Source organism: Pristis pectinata, chromosome 2, assembly GCF_009764475.1.
Source record: "Pristis pectinata isolate sPriPec2 chromosome 2, sPriPec2.1.pri, whole genome shotgun sequence".
Taxonomy (NCBI): domain Eukaryota; kingdom Metazoa; phylum Chordata; class Chondrichthyes; order Rhinopristiformes; family Pristidae; genus Pristis; species Pristis pectinata.
Window position 1 is genome coordinate 1,857,337 of NC_067406.1, and position 18,000 is coordinate 1,875,336.

The following is an 18,000-nucleotide window of genomic DNA, read 5'->3' on the forward strand; positions in this document are numbered from 1 at the left end:
TTGCTGCTGCCGACTCCTGCAAAGGACTCGGGCCAGTGGCGCAATGGAGAACACGTCTGACTACGGATCAGAAGATTGTAGGTTCGATTCCTACCTAACTCGTTGTCTTCCTTTGCTCAATCATTTTGCAAGCCTTGCCTGCTGCCTTCTTGCCGCCTGCTACCCAGACAAATGTCTTCTCCACATTTATGCTTCTTAATCGCAGACGGACTGCTCAGATCGACACTCACGCTTGATCTAAGCGGCAACTGGCTAATCTGCGTCCATCGTTTCTCCGCTCAAACCACGTAGACCCAGCAGGTCTCAGCCTCTGCAGAAACTGACAGGATTTGCTGTCCCTTCTCCCTCCAGCACCTTCAGCAGATCGAGCAACACATCGAGCAAAGTTTTGCCAAGCGGATGGCCCGACGTGCCTCTGAATCCAAAAGAGGAATGGAGAATGCGGGCATCGATCCCACTACCTCTCGCATGCTACGCGAGCGCTCCAGCATTTGGGCTAATTCCCCACCACTTTTGCCTCTCTTACTCTTCTTCACTCTGCACCACAACCACCACTGCATACCTGCAACCAAATGCATCAACATACACGCATTCCCGCAACAAAGCAGGCAATTATCCACAAACATGAGCTCTCACACTTCCACCACAACTATTGCTGACACACTGCACAGCACACCATCTCCACCTTGTCCTCAGCAAATATGATCATTCAACTCCGCTTTTCAACACACAACTCCCGCGGCAGCTAATGCCCATTGCTTCTGCATCTCAATCGTCTTGCAGCTCTTAGCATTCGCACCAAATCTAGCTACAGTCATGCAAAAAGAGGAGATGACTTCAAGTTTGTGCAAGTACAATGATCAGTGGGAGGGAGCACTTAAGCGGACCAGCAGAATTCGACTCAGAGTCCTGCTACAATGCCGCAAGACGTCTCCGGCTTCAAGCTTGGCCTACAGCTGTGAGCTGGGGCTTCAGATTCTCGCACTCCCTGCTGGTATTTACCTGCAAGCAAGGAAGGTCAACTGGGAACATTAGGGAGAAGGTTGTGAAGTAGGACCTCAAGGTTGGTGATCCCAGGATTACTACCAGTTCCACATGTCAATGATAGGAAGAATAGAAAGCTCTGGCAGATGAATGTGTGGCTGAGTGACTGGTGCAGGGGGCAGGGCTTCAGAGTTTTGGATAATTGGGACCTTTTTTGGGGGAGCATGACCTATTCGCTAAGGATGGGTTGCACCTAAACTCCAAAGTGTCCAATATCCTGGCAGGAATGTTTAAATTAGTTGTAGGGGAGGGTTTAAACTGATCTGACAGCGGGAGGGAAACCAGGATGTTAGGTTACAAGATGCTAAGGTAAGGGAGGAAGTTTATAGAAGCAAGTCCAATGAGGATGGCAAGAAGGACAGGCAGGTGAGAAGTTAGGATAATTGGCTGAATTATAGAAGTACAACAAATCAGGATGTTAGGATACAGAATGTTAGGATAGGGGATGAGGTATATAAGAACAAGTCTAAGATAGTATGTAGTGCAGATGGTCAGAAGGATAGACAAGTGGAAAGTCAGGATAATCTGCTGAACAATAGAAGTACAACAAAATCAATAGCAGATACCGGACTAAACGTACTATATTTAAATGCATGCGGCATTAGGAATAAAGTAGATGACCTCGTGGCTCAACAACAATAATAAATACGAAATTGTGGCAATCACCGAGTCATGGCTTTATGATGGATGTGACTGGGAACTGAATGTCCAGGGCTACACAGTGTATAGGAAGGATAGGCAGGTTGGCAGAGGGGGAGATGTGGCCATGATGGTTGGTAGTGATATACAATCAATAGAAAGGAAGGACATTGGGTGAGAGGAGGTGGAATCCTTATGGGTGCAGCTAAGAAATAGTAAGGGTCAAAGGACGATAGTAGCAGTCAGATATAGGCCCCCTAATAGCGGGCAGGAAGTGGACGATAAGTTGCAGTTTGAGATAGAAAAAGCATGCCAGAGTGAAAATGTGAAGATAATTATGGGGGATTTTAACATGAAGGTGGACTGGGAAATCCAGTAAGGTGGTAGAACTCAGGAGAGTGAGTTTGTGGAACGTCTAAGGGACGTTTCTCTGGAGCAACTTGTTGAAGAGCCCACCAGGGGATCGGCTGTTTTGGATTGGGTGCTGTGTAATGAACCGGAGGTGATTAGGGAACTAAAGGTAAAGGAACCACTGGGAACCAGTGATCACAATATGATTGAGTTCAGTTTCAAGTTTGAGAAGGAGAAGCTGATAACTGGTGTATCGATATTTCAGTGCAACAAAGGAAATTACAGTGGTATGAGAGAGGAGTTGGCCCAAATTGATTGGAAGAGTAAGCTAGCTGGAGGCACGGCGGAGGAGAAATGGAAGGAATTTCTACAGGAAGTAAGGAAAATGCAGGATAGATATCTTCCAAGAAAAAAGGTTTTGAATGGAAAAAAAGGCACAAATGTGGATAACGAGCGAGGTGAAGGCTAAAATAAAAGCAAAAGGGGCGGCGTACAAAGAAGCAAAAATTAGTGGGAAAAGAGAAGACTGGGAAGCTTTTAAAAACCTGCAGAGAGAAACTTAGAAGGTCATTAGGAAAGAAAAGATGAATTATGAAAGGAAGTTGGCGGATAACATTCCAAAGGATACTAAGAGTTTTTTTTAATACATTAGGAGTAAAAAAGAGACACGGGTTGATATAGGACCAGTTGATAACGGTGCAGGAGGTATTATAATGGACGACAGAGAGATGGCAGAGGAATTGAATGAATATTTTGCATCGGTCTTCACCGTGGAGGACATCAGCAATGTGCCGGTTAGTCAGGAGTCTCACGAAATGGAACAGAGTTCAGTTAAGATTACTAGGGAGAAGGTGCTAGGAAAACTAAATGGGCTAAAGACTGATAAGTCTCCTGGACCAGATGAGGTGTGTCCACGGGTTCTGAAGGAGGTAGCCTTAGAGATAGCGGAGGCATTGGTGATAATTTTCCAGGAATCGATAGATTCCGGCATGGTTCCGGAGGGCTGGAGGGTCGCAACTGTAGGTCCATTGTATAAGGAAGGTGGGAGGCAGCATAAAGGAAATTACAGACCTATTAGTCCGACGTTAGTGGTGGGAATATTATTGGAATCTATCCTCAAGGATGGGGTTATGGAATACCTAGAGGCGCAAGGCAAGATAGGTCCTAGCCAACATGGATTTGTGAAGGGAAGATTGTGCCTGACCAACCTATTGGCGTTTTCTGAAGAAATCACAGGTAGGGTGGATAAGGGAGAGGCAGTAGATGTTGTGTATTTAGACTTTCAAAAGGCCTTCGATAAGGTGCCTCACAAGAGACTGATTAATAAGATGAGAGGTCATGGAATTATTGATAGGATAGCAGAATGGGTGGAGAATTGGCTGGTTGGAAGGAAGCAAAAAGTGGAAATAAAAGGATCTCGTTCTGGTTGGTTACCGGTTACTAGTGGTGTGCCTCAGGGGTCGGTGTTGGGACCGTTCCTTTTTACCTTGTACCTCAACGATTTGAATAATGGAATAAATGGTTCCATGGCTAAATTTGTGGATGACACCAAGATCGGTGGAGGAGTAGGGAGTATTGAGGAGATAGGAAGGTTGCAGAGGGACCAAAACAGTTTAGGAGAATGGGCAAGGAAATGGCAGATGAGATTCAAAGTTGAGAAGTGTGCAGTTGTACACTTTGGAAGCAGAAATAAGCAGGCAGATTATTATCTAGAAGGAGAGAAAATTCAAAATACGGAAGTACAAAGGGACTTGAGGGTACTCGTGCAGGCTACCCTAAAGGTTAACCACCAGGTCGGATCGCTGGTAAAGAAAGCAAATGCTATGTTGGCATTCATTTTGAGAGGTATAGAGTATAAAAGTAAGGAAGTGTTGATGAGGCCCTACGGGGCACTAGTGAGGCCTCATTTGGAATATTGTGCACATTTTGGGCCCCACATCTTTGGAAGGATATTCTGACGTTGGAGAGGGTTCAGAGGAGATCTACGAGGATGATTCCAGGAATGAAAGGGCTTACGTATGATGAGCGTTTGTCGGCTCTTGTACTGTACTCACTGGAGTACAGAAGAATGAGAGAGGACCTCATAGCGACATTTAAAATGTTGATAGGAAAGGATAGAGTAGATGTGGCTAGGCTGTTTCCCTTGGTGGGTGAGTCCAGGACCAGAGGGCACAATCTTAGAATTAGAGGACACAGTTTCAAAACAGAGATGAGGAGAAATTTCTTTAGCCAAAGGGTGGTGAATTTGTGGAACTCCTTGCCACGTACAGCAGTGGAGGCCAGATCAGTGGGGGCGTTCAAGGAGGAGATAGATAGATATCTAAATAGTCAGGGTATCAAGGGATATGGGGATAAGGCGGGAAACAGGGATTAGAATAGGTTTTTCTTTTTCTGTGGAGCAGACTAGATGGGCCAAATGGCCAGCATCTGCTCCCTTGTCTTGTCACCTTGTGATCATTCAACTCCACTTTTCAACACACAACACCCGCGGCAGCTAATGCCCATTCCTACTGCATCTCAATCGTCTTCCACCTCTTAGCATTCGCACCAAATCTAGCTACAGTCATGCAAAAAGCGGAGATGACTTCACGCTTGTGCAAGTAGAACGATCAGCGGTAGGGAGCACCAAAGCAGACCAGCAGAAATCGGCTCAGAGACCTTCCACAATGCCGCAAGACATCTCAGTCTTCAAGCTTGGCCTGCAACTGCGAGCTGGGGCTCCAGATTCCAGCATTCCCTGCTGGTATTTAACCTGCAACCGCGGAAACTCAACTGCCTAGTCCAGGCTGCAAACTCAGACATCAAGAAAGTTATGCCTCTGCCATTGTGCTCAGCTGTCACAATGTATACTTGCCATTGAGCTGACAATTCTGTCTTCTTCCTGCTTGCAGTCCAGTCAAAGCTGAGACAGGTGCTACTGCTTCAGCAGCATGCTTGAAGAAATGGCGCTCTGGAATGCTACCTTGTGCTTGGATAGCCTTGGGTATCCTGTGATTTCATGTGAGTGCATTCCTTCCACTGACTTGCCTCAGCCCTGATCTGAGCAGCACTATCCCACCCGCTCGCACTGTGATACGGCAATTGGTGCTTCACCGAGTAAAACGAGAGCCGCTCCTTCGAGCCGGAGTCGAACCAGCGACCTAAGGATGACTACACTTCCTCTACAGTCCTCCGCTCTACCAGCTGAGCTATCGAAGGAAAGCCAGAAGCAAGCAACTCCCCGTACACTCTTTGCTCTCCAGATCGTTGGCCATCCATCCGTGCTATCTGTCCACCTCCAGCAGCACGCAGACACTTGCAGCTGCCGACGCCTGCAAAGGGCTCGGGCCAGTGGCGCAATGGAGAACGCGTCTGACTACGGATCAGAAATTTGTAGGTTCGACTCCTACCTGGCTGGTTGTCTTCCTTTGCTCACGCTTTTGCAAGCCTTCCCTGCTGCCTTCTTGCCGTCTGCCTCCCGGACAGATGTCTTCTCCACACTTATGCTTCTTAATCGCAGACGGACTGCTCAGACCGACACTCACGCTTGATCTAAGCGGCAACTGGCTGGTCTGCGTCCATCGTTTCTCCGCTCAAACCATGTAGACCTAGCAAGTCTCAGCCTCTGCAGAAACTGACAGGATTTGCTGTCCCTCCTCCCTCCAGCACCTTCAGCAAATCGAGCAACACATCGAGCAAATTTTGCCAAGCGGATGGCCTGACGTGCTTCTGAATCCAACAGAGGAATGGAGAATGCGGGCATCATCCCGCTACCTCTCGCATGCTAAGCGAGCGCTCTACCATTTGAACTAATTCCCCACCACTTTTGCCTCTCTTACTCTTCTTCACTCTGCACCACAGCCACCACTGCATGCCTGCAACCAAATGTATAAACATACAAGCATTCCCCCAACAAAGCAGGCAATTATCCACAAAAATGAACTCTCACACTTCCACCACAACCTTTGCTGACACACTGCACAGCACACCATCTCCACCTTGTCCTCAGCAAATATGTTCATTGAACTCCGCTTTTCAACACACAACTCCCGCGGCAGCTAATGCCCATTGCTTCTGCATCTCAATCGTCTTCAACCTCTTAGCATTCGCACCAAATCTAGCTACAGTCATGCAAAAAGCGGAGATGACTTCAAGCTTGTGCAAGTAGAATGATCAGAGGTAGGGAGCACCTAGGCGGACCAGCAGTAATCGGCTCAGAGACCTTCCACAATGCCGCAAGACATCTCAGTCTTCAAGCTTGATGTACAACTGTGAGCTGGGACTTCAGATTCTAGCACTCCCTGCTGGTATTTACCTGCAAGCGCGGAAACTCGACTGCCTAGTTCAGGCTGCAAACTCAGACATCAAGAAAGTTATGCTTCTGCCATTGTGCTCTGCTGTCACACTGTATCCTTGCCGTTGAGCTGACAATTCTGTCCTCTTCTTGCTTGCAGAGCAGTCAAAGCTGAGACAGGTGCTACTGCTTCAGCAGCATACTTTAGTAATAGCGCTCTGGAATGCTACCTTGTGCTTGGATAGCGTTGGGTATCCTGTGATTTCATGTGAGTGCATTCCTTCCGCTGACTTGCCTCAGCCCTGACCTAAGCAGCACTATCCCACCCAGTCGCACACTGATACGGCAATTGGTGCTTCACCGAGTAAAACGAGAGCCGCTCCTTCGAGCCGGAGTCGAACCAGCGACCTAAGGATGACTACACTTCCTCTCCAGTCCTCCGCTCTACCAGCTGAGCTATTGAAGGAAAACCAGAAGCAAGCAGCTCCCCGTACACTCTTTGCTCTCCAGATCGTTGGCCATCCGTCCATGCTATCTGTACACCTCCAGCAACACGCTGACACTTGCAGCTACCTACTCCTGCAAAGGGCTCGGGCCAGTGGCGCAATGGAGAACGCGTCTGACTACAAATCAGAAGATTGTAGCTTCGACTCCTATCTGGCTCGTTGTCTTCCTTTGCTCAATCATTTTGTAAGCCTTGCCTGCTTCCTTCTTGCCGCCTGCTGCCCGGACAAATGTCTTCTGCACACTTACGATTCTTAATTGCAGACGGACTGCTCAGATCGACAATCATGCTTGATCTAAGCGGGAACTGGCAGGTCTGCGTCCATCATTTCACGGCTCAAACCACGTACTCCCAGCAGGTCTCAGCCTCTGCAGAAACTGACAGGATTTGCTCTCCCTCCTCCCTCCAGCACCTTCAGCATATCGAGCAACACATCGAGCAAACTTTTGCCAAGCGGATGGCCCGACGTGCCTCTGAATCCAAAAGAGGAATGGAGAATGCGGGCATCGATCCCGCTACCTCTCGCATGCTAAGCGAGCGCTCTACCATTTGAGCTAAACCCCCACCACTTTTGCCTCTCTTACTCTTCTTCACTCTGCACCACAACCACCACTGCATGCCTGCAACCAAATGCATCAACATACACACATTCCCCCAACAAAGCAGGCAATTATCCACAAACATGAGCTCTCACCCTTCCACCACAACTATTGCTGACACACTGCACAGCACACCATCTCCACCTTATCCTCAGCAAATATGATCATTCAACTCCGCTTTTCAACACACAACTCCCGCGGCAGCTAATGCCCATTGCTTCTGCATCTCAGTCATCTTGCAGCTCTTAGCATTCGCAGCAAATCTAGCTACAGTCATGCAAAAAGAGATGACTTCAAGCTTGTGCAAGTACAACGATCAGCGGGAGGGAGCACTTAAGCGGACGAGCAGAAATCGGCTCAGAGTCCTGCCACAATGCCGCAAGACGTCTCCGGCTTCAAGCTTGGCCTACAGCTGTGAGCTGGGGCTTCAGATTCTCGCACTCCCTACTGGTATTTACCTGAAAGCGCGGAAAGTCAACTGGTAATATTAGGGAGAAGATTGTGAAGTAGGACCTCAAGGTTGGTGATCCCAGGATTACTACCAGTGCCACGTGTCAATGATAGGAAGAATAGAAAGCTCTGGCAGATGAATGCGTGTCTGAGTGACTGGTGCAGGGGGCAGGGCTTCAGAATTTTGGATAATTGGGACCTTTTTTGGGGGAGGCATGATCTATTCGCTAAGGATGGGTTGCACCTAAACTCCAAAGTGTCCAATATCCTGGCGGGAATGTTTAAATTAGTTGTTGGGGGGGTTTAAACTGATCTGGCAGGGGGATGGAAACCAGGATGTTAGGTTACAAGATGCTAAGGTAAGGGAGGAAGTTTATAGAAGCAAGTCCAATGAGGATGGCAAGAAGGACAGGCAGGTGAGAAGTTAGGATAATTGGCTGAATTATAGAAGTACAACAAATCAGGATGTTAGGATACAGAATGTTAGGATAGGGGATGAGGTATATAAGAACAAGTCTAAGATAGTATGTAGTGCAGATGGTCAGAAGGATAGACAAGTGGAAAGTCAGGATAATCTGCTGAACAATAGAAGTACAACAAAATCAATAGCAGATACCGGACTAAACGTACTATATTTAAATGCATGCGGCATTAGGAATAAAGTAGATGACCTAGTGGCACAACTACAATAATAAATACGACATTGTGGCAATCACCGAGTCATGGCTTTATGATGGATGTGACTGGGAACTGAATGTCCATGGATACACAGTGTATAGGAAGGATAGGCGGGTGGGCAGAGGGGGAGGTGTGGCCATGATGGTTGGTAGTGATATAAAATCAATAGAAAGGAAGGACATTGGGTGAGAGGAGGTGGAATCCTTATGGGTGCAGCTAAGAAATAGTAAGGGTTAAAGGACGATAGTAGCAGTCAGATATAGGCCCCCGAATAGCGGTCAGGAAGTGGACGATAAGTTGCAGTTTGAGATAGAAAAAGCGTGCCAGAGTGACAATGTGAAGATAATTATGGGGGATCTTAACATGAAGGTGGACTGGGAAATCCAGCAAGGTGGTAGAACTCAGGACAGTGAGTTTGTGGAACGTCTAAGGGATGTTTTTCTGGAGCAACTTGTTGAAGAGCCCACCAGGGGATCGGCTGTTTTGGATTGGGGGTATGTAATGAACTGGAGGTGATCAGGGAACTAAAGGTAAAGGAACCACTGGGAACCAGTGATCACAATATGATTGAGTTCAGTTTCAAGTTTGAGAAGGAGAAGCTGATAACTGGTGTATCGATATTTCAGTGCAACAAAGGAAATTACAGTGGTATGGGAGAGGAGTTGGCCCAAATTGATTGGAAGAGTAAGCTAGCTGGAGGCACCGCGGAGGAGAAATGGAAGGAATTTCTACAGGAAATAAGTAAAATGCAGGATAGATATATTCCAAGAAAAAAAGTTTTGAATGGAAAAAAGGCACAAATGTGGATAATGAGCGAGGTGAAGGCTAAAATTGAAGCAAAAGGGGCGGCGTACAAAGAAGCAAAAATTAGTGGGAAAACAGAAGACTGGGAAGCTTTTAAAAACCTGCAGAGGGAAACTAAGAAGGTCATTAGGAAAGAAAAGATGAATTATGAAAGGAAGTTGGCAGATAACATTCCAAAGGATACTAAGAGTTTTTTTAAATACATAAGGAGTAGAGAGACACGGGTTGATATAGGACCAATTGATAACGGTGCAGGAGGTATTGTAATGGACGACAGAGAGATGGCAGAGGAATTGAATGAATATTTTGTATCGGTCTTCACCGTGGAGGACATCAGCAATGTGCCGGTTAGTCAGGAGTCTCACGAAATGGAACAGAGTTCACTTAAGATTACTAGGGAGAAGGTGCTAGGAGAACTAAATGGGCTAACGACAGATAAGTCTCCCGGACCAGATGAGGTGCATCCCCGGGTTCTGAAGAAGGTAGCCTTAGAGATAGCACAGGCATTGGGGATAATTTTCGAGGAATCGATAGATTCCAGCATGGTTCCGGAGGACTGGAGGGTCGCAAATGTGGTTCCGTTGTATAAGAAAGGTGGGAGGCAGCATAAAGGAAATTACAGACCTATTAGTCTGACGTCAGTGGTGGGAAAATTATTGGAATCTATCCTCAAGGATGGGGTTATGGAATACCTCGAGGCGCAAGGCAAGATAGGTCCTAGCCAACATGGTTTTGTGAAGGGAAGATCCTGCCTGACCAACCTATTGGAGTTTTTTGAAGAAATCACAGGTAGGGTGGATAAGGGAGAGGCGGTAGATGTTGTGTGTTTTGACTTTCAAAAGGCCTTCGATAATGTGCCTCACAAGAGACTGATTAATAAGATGAGAGGTCATGGAATTACGGGAAGTATAACAGAATGGGTGGAGCATTGGCTGGTTGGCAGGAAGTAAAGAGTGGAAATAAAAGGATCTTGTTTTGGTTGGTTACCGGTTACTACTGGTGTGCCTCAGGGGTCGGTATTGGGCCCGTTCCTTTTTACCTTGTACATCAATGATTTGGATAATGGAATAAATGGTTTCCTGGCTAAGTTTGCTGATGACACCAAGATAGATGGAGGAGTAGGGAGTATTGAGGAGATAGGAAGGTTGCAGAGGGACCTAGACAGTTTAGGAGAATGGGCAAGGAAATGGCAGATGAGATTCAATGTTGAGAAATGTGCAGTTGTACACTTTGGAAGCAGAAATAAGCAGGCAGATTATTATCTAGAAAGAGAGAAGATTCAAAGTACGGAAGTACATGGGACTTGGGGGTACTCGTGCAGGATAGCTTCAAGGTTAATCACCAGGTCGGATCGGTGGTAAAGAAAGCAAATGCTATGTTGGCATTCATTTTGAGAGGTATAGTGTATAAAAGTAAGGAAGTGTTGATGAGGCTCTACGGGGCACTAGTGAGGCTTCATTTGGAATATTGTGCGCAGTTTTGGGCCCCACATCTTAGGAAGGATGTGCTGACGTTTGAGAGCTTTCAGAGGAGATTTATGAGGATGATTCCAGGAATGAAAGGGCTTACGTATGATAAGCGTTTGTCGGCTCTTGGACTGTACTCACTGGAGTACAGAAGAATGAGAGGGGACCTCATAGCGACATTTAAAATGTTGATAGGAAAGGACAGAGTAGATGTGGCTAGGCTGTTTCCCTTGGTGGGTGAGTCCAGGACCAGAGGGCACAATCTTAGAATTAGAGGGTACAGTTTCAAAACAGAGATGAGGAGAAATTTCTTTAGCCAGAGGGTGGTGAATTTTTGGAACTCCTTGCCATGTACAGCAGTGGAGGCCAGATCAGTGGGGGCGTTCAAGGAGGAGATAGATAGTATCTAAATAGTCAGGGTATCAAGGGATATTTGGGATAAGGCCAGAAATTGGGATTAGAATAGGTTTTTTTTCCTCCCCATTCCCCATTTCTTTTTCCCTTTTCCTTTGAGCAGACTCAATGGGCCAAATGGCCTGCTTCTGCTCCCTTGTCTTGTGATCTTGTGTAAAGGTGGGAAGATGTGCCTGAAAGCTGTGGAAGTGAGTGAGGTTCTCAATGAATACTTCTCTTCAGTATTCACCAAGGAGAGGGGTCTTGATAATAGTGTTGGTGTTAATGTTCTAGAGCATGTTGATATCAAGAGAGGATGTGTTGGAGCTGTTGGAAAATATGTCCCCGGGGCCTGATGGAATATTCCCCAGGCTGCTCCGCGAGGCGAGGGATGAGATTGCAGAACCTTTGGCTGGGATCTTTGAGTCCTCGTTGTCCACAGGAATGGTACCGGATGATTGGAGGGTGCCAAATGTTGTCCCCCTATTCAAAAAAGGTAGTAGGGATAGTCCACGGAATTACAGACCAGTGAGCCTTACTTCTGTGGTGGGCAAGCTGTTGGAAAGGATTCCTAGAGATAGGATCTATGGGCATTTGGAGAATCATAGTCTGATCACAGAGAACCAGCATGGCTTTGTGAAGCGCAGATCATGTCACACAAGCCTGATGGTGTTCTTTGAGGATGCGACCAGACAGATTGATGAGGGTAGTGCAGTGGATGTGGTCTACATGGATTTCAGTAAGGTATTTGACAAGGTTCCACATGGTAGGCTTTTTCAGAAGGTCAGAGGGCAAGGGATCCGGGGAGGCTTGGCTGTGTGGATTCAGAATTGGCTTGCCTGTAGAAAGCAGAGGGTTGTGGTGGAGGGAGCGCATTCAGATTGGAGGGCTGTGGCTAGTGGTGTCCCACAGGGATCGGTTCTGGGACCTCTGCTTTCATGATTTTTATTAATGACTTGGATGAGGGGGTGGATGGGTGGGTTGGCAAGTTTGCAGATGACACAAAGGTTGGTGGTGTTGTGGATAGTGTGGAGGATTGTCGAAGATTGCAGACGGACATTGATAGGATGCAGAGCTGGGCTGAGAAGTGGCAGATGGAGTTCAATCTGGAGAAATGTGAGGTGGTACACTTTGGAAGGACAAACTCCAAGACAAAGTTAATGGCAGGATTCTGGGCAGTGTGGAGGAGCAGAGGGATCTGGGGGTCTATATCCACAGATCACTGAAAGTTGCCTCACAGGTGGATAGGGTAGTTCAGAAAGCTGATGGGATGTTAGCTTTCATAAGTCGTGGGATCAAGTTTAAGAGCCACGAGGTAATGATGCAGCTCTACAAAACCATACTTAGACCACACTTAGAGTACTGTGTCCAGTTCTGGTCACCTCATTATAGGAAGGATGTGCAAGCATCGGAAAGGGTGCAGAGGAGATTTACCAGGATGCTGCCTGGTTTAGAGAGTATGGATTATGAGGAGAGATTAAGGCAGCTAGGGCTTTACTCTTTGGAGAGGAGGAGGATGAGGGGAGACATGATAGAGGTGTACAAAATATTGAGGAATAGATAGAGTGAACAGCCAGCGCCTCTTTTCCAGGGCACCAATGCTCAATACAAGAGGGCATGGCTTCAAAGTAATGGGTGGGAAGTTCAAGGGAGATATCAGAGGAAGGTTTTTTACCCAGAGAGTGGTTGGGGCATGGAATGCGCTGCCTGGGGCGGTAGTGGAGGCAGGTACATTGGTCAAATTCAAGTGATTGTTAGATAAGCATATGGAGGAATTTAAAATAGAGGGATATGTGGGAGGAAGGGGTTAGTCTTAGGCGAGGTTTAAAGGTCAGCACTACATTGTGGGCCGAAGGGCCTGTATTGTGCTGTACTGTTCTATGATTCTATGATTCTTACATCTGGTGGTACATGCCCTCAGGCTCCTGTATCTTCTACTGATGGAAGAGGAGAGAAGAGAGATGTCCCAAGTGGGTGGGGTCTTTGATTATGCTGGCTTCTTCTCCAAGGCGGCGAGAAGTAAAGACAGAGTCCAAGGAGGGGAAGCTGGTGTCCTTGATGCTCTGGGCTGTGTCCACAACACTCTGCAGTTTCTTGTGGTCCTAAGCAGAGCAGTTGCCGTACCAAACCGTGATGCATCCAGATTGGACGCTTTCTATGGTGCATCGATAAAAGTTGGTGAGTGTCTAAGGGGATATTGCAAATTTCTTCAGCCTCCTGAGGAAGTAGAGGTGCTGGTGAGCTTTCTTGGCCATGGCATCTACGTGATTTGACCAGGACAGGCTGTTGATGATGTTCACTTAAGAATTTGAAGCTCTCAACCCTCTTGACCTCAGCACTGTTGATGTAGACAGGTGCATGTCCATCGCCCTGTTTCCTGAAGTCAGTGACCAGCTCTTTAGTTTTGTTGACATTGAGGGAAAGGTTGTTGTCATGACACCATTCCACTAAGCTCTCTATCTCCTTCCTGTACTCTGACATCACTGTTTGAGATAAGGCCTACAACAATGGTATCATCTGGGGGCAGCCCGCAAGTGTCGCCACGCTTCCGGCACCAACATAGCACGCCCACAACTTCCTAACCCGTACGTCTTTGGAATGTGGGAGGAAACCGGAGCACCCGGAGGAAAACCACGCGCACATGGGTAGAATATATAAACTCCTTACAGACAGTGGCCGGATTTGAACCCGGGTCACTGGCGCTGTAAAGCGTTATGCTAACTGCTACACTACTGTGCCTGCCCCTACACTACCCTGCCTGCCCAGGGAGGGGATCTCCAGGTTCTTCCATGGTTTCCAGTTTGGCAACACCCATATTTCCTCTTTGGCACACAGTCACCAACACACTTGCTGATAAAGTCTGTGATGGTGGTGACGTACTCATCAAGGCTGGCAGCTGGGTCTTTGAACATGGACCAGTTCACTGACTCAAAGCAGTCACATAGGAGTTCATCTGTTTCCTCAGACCAGCATTGCACAACTCTCTGTACTGGATCCTCCCGTTTCAGTTTCTGTTTGTATGCAGGGAGAAGGAGCACAGCCTGGTGATCCGATTTCCCAAAGTGAGGGCGAGGGGTGGCTCAGAAGGCATCTTTGATGGATGAAGAGCAGTGGTCAAGGGTGTTAGGGCCCTTGGTGTCCACTTTGCTTTTGTATAAATTGAAATTTGAGGTAATTCTGCAGAACTGAAATGTGACATAAATATTTAATTGTAAGGTACATCCTCGCAATATTAACACAAACTAACATCTGTTAACATTTCTGCTTTCCAGATCCATTATTTCAGCACAATCCAATGGAGGCGGGTTTGCACAATGGAAATATTTCAGGATCCAGGTAACAAAGAATGCACCTTGCTTGCAGACTGGGAAAATCTGAACAACCCAAGTTCCAGATCTCTCTTATTGATGAATTACAAGTCATTTTCGACACCTGATAATCACCATGAGGGTGATCCATCAATAAATAATCAGGGTAATCAGTAAACCATAGAACCATAGAACTATACAGCACAAAACAGGCCCTTCGGCCCACCATGTTGTGCCGTCCATCAAACAACCCTCACACTATCTAACCCTTTCCTCCCGCATATCCCTCTATCTCACATTCCTCCATATGCCTATCCAACAAACTCTTGACCATGTCCAATGTATCTGCCTCCACCACCACCCCAGGTAGTGCATTCCATGCACCAACCACTCTCTGGGTGAAAAACCTCCCCCTGACATCTCCCCTGAACCTCCCACCCATACCTTAAAGCCATGCCCTCTCGTCTTGAGCATTGGTGCCCTGGGAAGGAGGCGCTGGTTGTCTACTCTTATCTATTCCTCTCAATACTTTATATACCTCTATCATGTCTCCTCTCATCCTCCTCCTTTCCAGTCAATAAAGCCCTAGCACCTTAAGCCTCTCCTCATATTCCATACGCTCTAATCCAGGCAGCATCCTGCTAAATCTCCTCTGCACCCTCTCCAATGCCTCCACATCCTTCCTATAATGAGGCGACCAGAACTGAACACAGTACACTAAGTGTGGTCTAACTAGAGTTTTGTAAAGCTGCATCATCACTTCGCGGCTCTTAAACTCAATCCCACAACTTATAAAAGCCAACATCCCATCGGCCTTCTTAACTGCTCTATCCACCTGTGAGGTAACATTCAGTGAACTGTGAATATGAACATCCAGATCCCTCTGCTCCTCCACACTGCCAAGTACCTTGCCATTTACCCTGTACTCTGCCCTGGAGTTTGTCCTTCCAAAGTGTACCACCTCACACTTCTCCGGATTGAACTCCATCTGCCACTTGTCAGCCCAGCTCTGCAACCTATCAATATCCCTCTGTAAGCACCGACAGCCCTCCACACTATTCACAACACCGCCGATCTTAGAGTCATCCGCAAACTTACTAACCCACCCTTCCACCTCATCGTCTAAGTCATCTATAAATATCACAAGATGTACACGTCCCAGAACCGATCTCTGCGGGACATGACTAGTCACTGTCCTCCAATCCGAGGGCACTCCCTCCACAACAACCCTCTGCTTTCTACAAGCAAGCCAATTCCTAATCCACACAGCCAAGCTTCCTTGGATCCCTTGGCCTCTGACCTTCTGAAGAAGCCTACCATGAGGAACCTTATCAAACGCCTTACCAAATCCATATAGACCACATCCACCGTGCTCCCCACATCAATCTTCCTCGTCACCTCCTCAAAGAACTCTATCAGGCTTGTGAGGCAAGATCTTCCCTTCACAAAGCCATGCTGGCTGTCCCTAATCAGTCCATGATTCTCTAGGTGTTCATAGATCCTATCCCTTAGAATCCTTTCTAACAGCTTACCAACCACAGACGTGAGACTCACCGGTCTATAATTCCCTGGACTATGCCTACTACCTTTTTTGAACAAGGGGACAACAATCGCCACCCTCCAATCCTCTGGCACCATCCCCGTGGACAACGAGGACTCAAAGATCCTTACCAGCGTTTAAACAATCTCCTCCCTCACCTCTCGAAGCAGCCAGGGGAAAATCCCGTCAGTCTTCGGAGATTTATCTGTCTTGATATTACTTAACAACTTCAACACATCCTCTCGCATGATATTTACAACCTTGAGAACATTACCCTTACCAGCACTCCGTTCCGCATCATCAAGACCCCTCTCCTAGGTGAATACCGAAGAGAAGTATTCATTGAGAACTTCTCCCACTTCCGCCGCCTCCAGGCACAATCTCCCACCTCTGTCTTTAATCGGACCTACCTGTACCCTCGCCATCCTCCTACCCTTCACGTAGGTGAAAAAGGCCTTGGGATTTTCCTTAACCCTACTAGCCAATGCCTTTTCATGTCCCCTACTAGCTCTCCTCAGCCCTTTCTTAAGTTCCTTCCTCGCTACTCTATATTCCTCACGGTCCCTGTCTGTACCTTACTGCTTAGACCTTATGTATGCTACCTTCTTCTCCCTAACTAGTCGTTCCACCTCTCTCGTCACCCACGGTTCCTTCACCGCCTCACTGGGACATATTTATCCCTAACATCCTGCATAAGGTCCCTGAACATCGACCACATCTCCATAGTACATTTCCCCTCAAAAAGGACATCCCAATTTACACTCCCAAGTTCTCTCCTTATAGCCTCATAGTTCGCCCTTCCCCAATTAAATATCTTCTTGTCCTCGCTGCACCTGTCACAAGTATTCATTAACTACCTCTGCTATTTCTTCCGGATCCATACACACTTTCCCACCGCTGCACTTGATAGGCCCTATCCTTTCACATCTCATCCTCTTACTCTTCACATACTTGTCGAACGCCTTGGGGTTTTCCTTAATCCTGCCCCCAAGGCCTTCTCATGTCCCCTTCTGGCTCTCCTAATCTCTTTCTTAAGTTCCTTCCTTTTAGCCTTGTACTCCTCCAGGTCTCTAACATTACCTAGCTCACTGTACCTTTTGTATGCTTTTCTTTTCCTTTTGACTAGATTATAGCCTTCATACACCACGGTTCCTGTATCCTGTCATGACTCCCCCGTCTCATCGGAACATGTCTATGCAGAGCTCCACACAAATACCCACTGAATATTTGCCACATATCTCCTGTACTTTTCCCAGAGAACATCTGTTCCCAATTTAATCTTCCAATTTCCTGCCTGAGAGCCTCATAATTCCATTTACTCCAAGTAAACATCTTTCTAGTCTGTCTGTTCCTATCCCTTTCCAGTGCTAACGTAAAGGAGATAGAATTATGATCACTATCACCAAAATGTTCACTCACTGAGAGATCTGACACCTGACCAGGTTCATTTCTCAATATCAAATCAAGCACAGCCTCTCCTCTTGTAGATCTATCTACATACTGTGTCAAGAACCCTTCCTGAACACACCTAACAAACTCCATCCCATCTAAACCCCTCACTGTCTGGAGATACCAATCGATGTTTGGGAAATTAAAATTCCCCATCAGAACAACTCTGTTATTCTCACATCTTTCTAGGATCTGCTTCCCTATCTGCTCCTCAATAACCCTGTCACTATTGGGCCGCCTATTTTGTTAAACAGATTGCCCCAGTCCCCTGTAACTTGAATTAACCATTTGATAACTCCCTGTAGCGAGGAGTGGGTACAATTTGCCCTTTTTCCCAGTAAGTTGAAGCGACAGTGACAGCTTTGTTCTATCAACCAGTTACCACCCACCATGAATCACATCATTCTGGGCTGCCTCAGAACTGACATTTCAATCTTTCTTCATGAGTTGATCTGCCTTTCTAGCCAAACTGGGATTCATTTATAGCCGGGAAACAGGCCA

At 47.0% G+C, this 18,000-nt stretch overlaps 4 non-coding genes across 4 annotated transcripts; 1 reads left to right on the top strand and 3 right to left on the bottom strand.

Moving 5' to 3' along the window:
* Positions 1-5,146: 5,146 nt before the first annotated feature.
* Positions 5,147-5,232, bottom strand: trnay-gua (transfer RNA tyrosine (anticodon GUA)). Its single transcript is given in 2 exon segments — positions 5,147-5,182; positions 5,196-5,232. It is a non-coding gene; the product is annotated as a tRNA-Tyr (tRNA).
* A 1,455-nt stretch (positions 5,233-6,687) lies between these two features.
* Positions 6,688-6,773, bottom strand: trnas-gga (transfer RNA serine (anticodon GGA)). The gene is given in 2 exon segments: positions 6,688-6,723; positions 6,737-6,773. It is a non-coding gene; the product is annotated as a tRNA-Ser (tRNA).
* Positions 6,774-6,899: 126 nt separating this feature from the next.
* trnac-aca (transfer RNA cysteine (anticodon ACA)) lies at positions 6,900-6,972 on the top strand. The gene has a single exon. It is a non-coding gene; the product is annotated as a tRNA-Cys (tRNA).
* A 331-nt stretch (positions 6,973-7,303) lies between these two features.
* trnaa-agc (transfer RNA alanine (anticodon AGC)) lies at positions 7,304-7,376 on the bottom strand. Its single transcript has one exon. It is a non-coding gene; the product is annotated as a tRNA-Ala (tRNA).
* Positions 7,377-18,000: the final 10,624 nt, after the last annotated feature.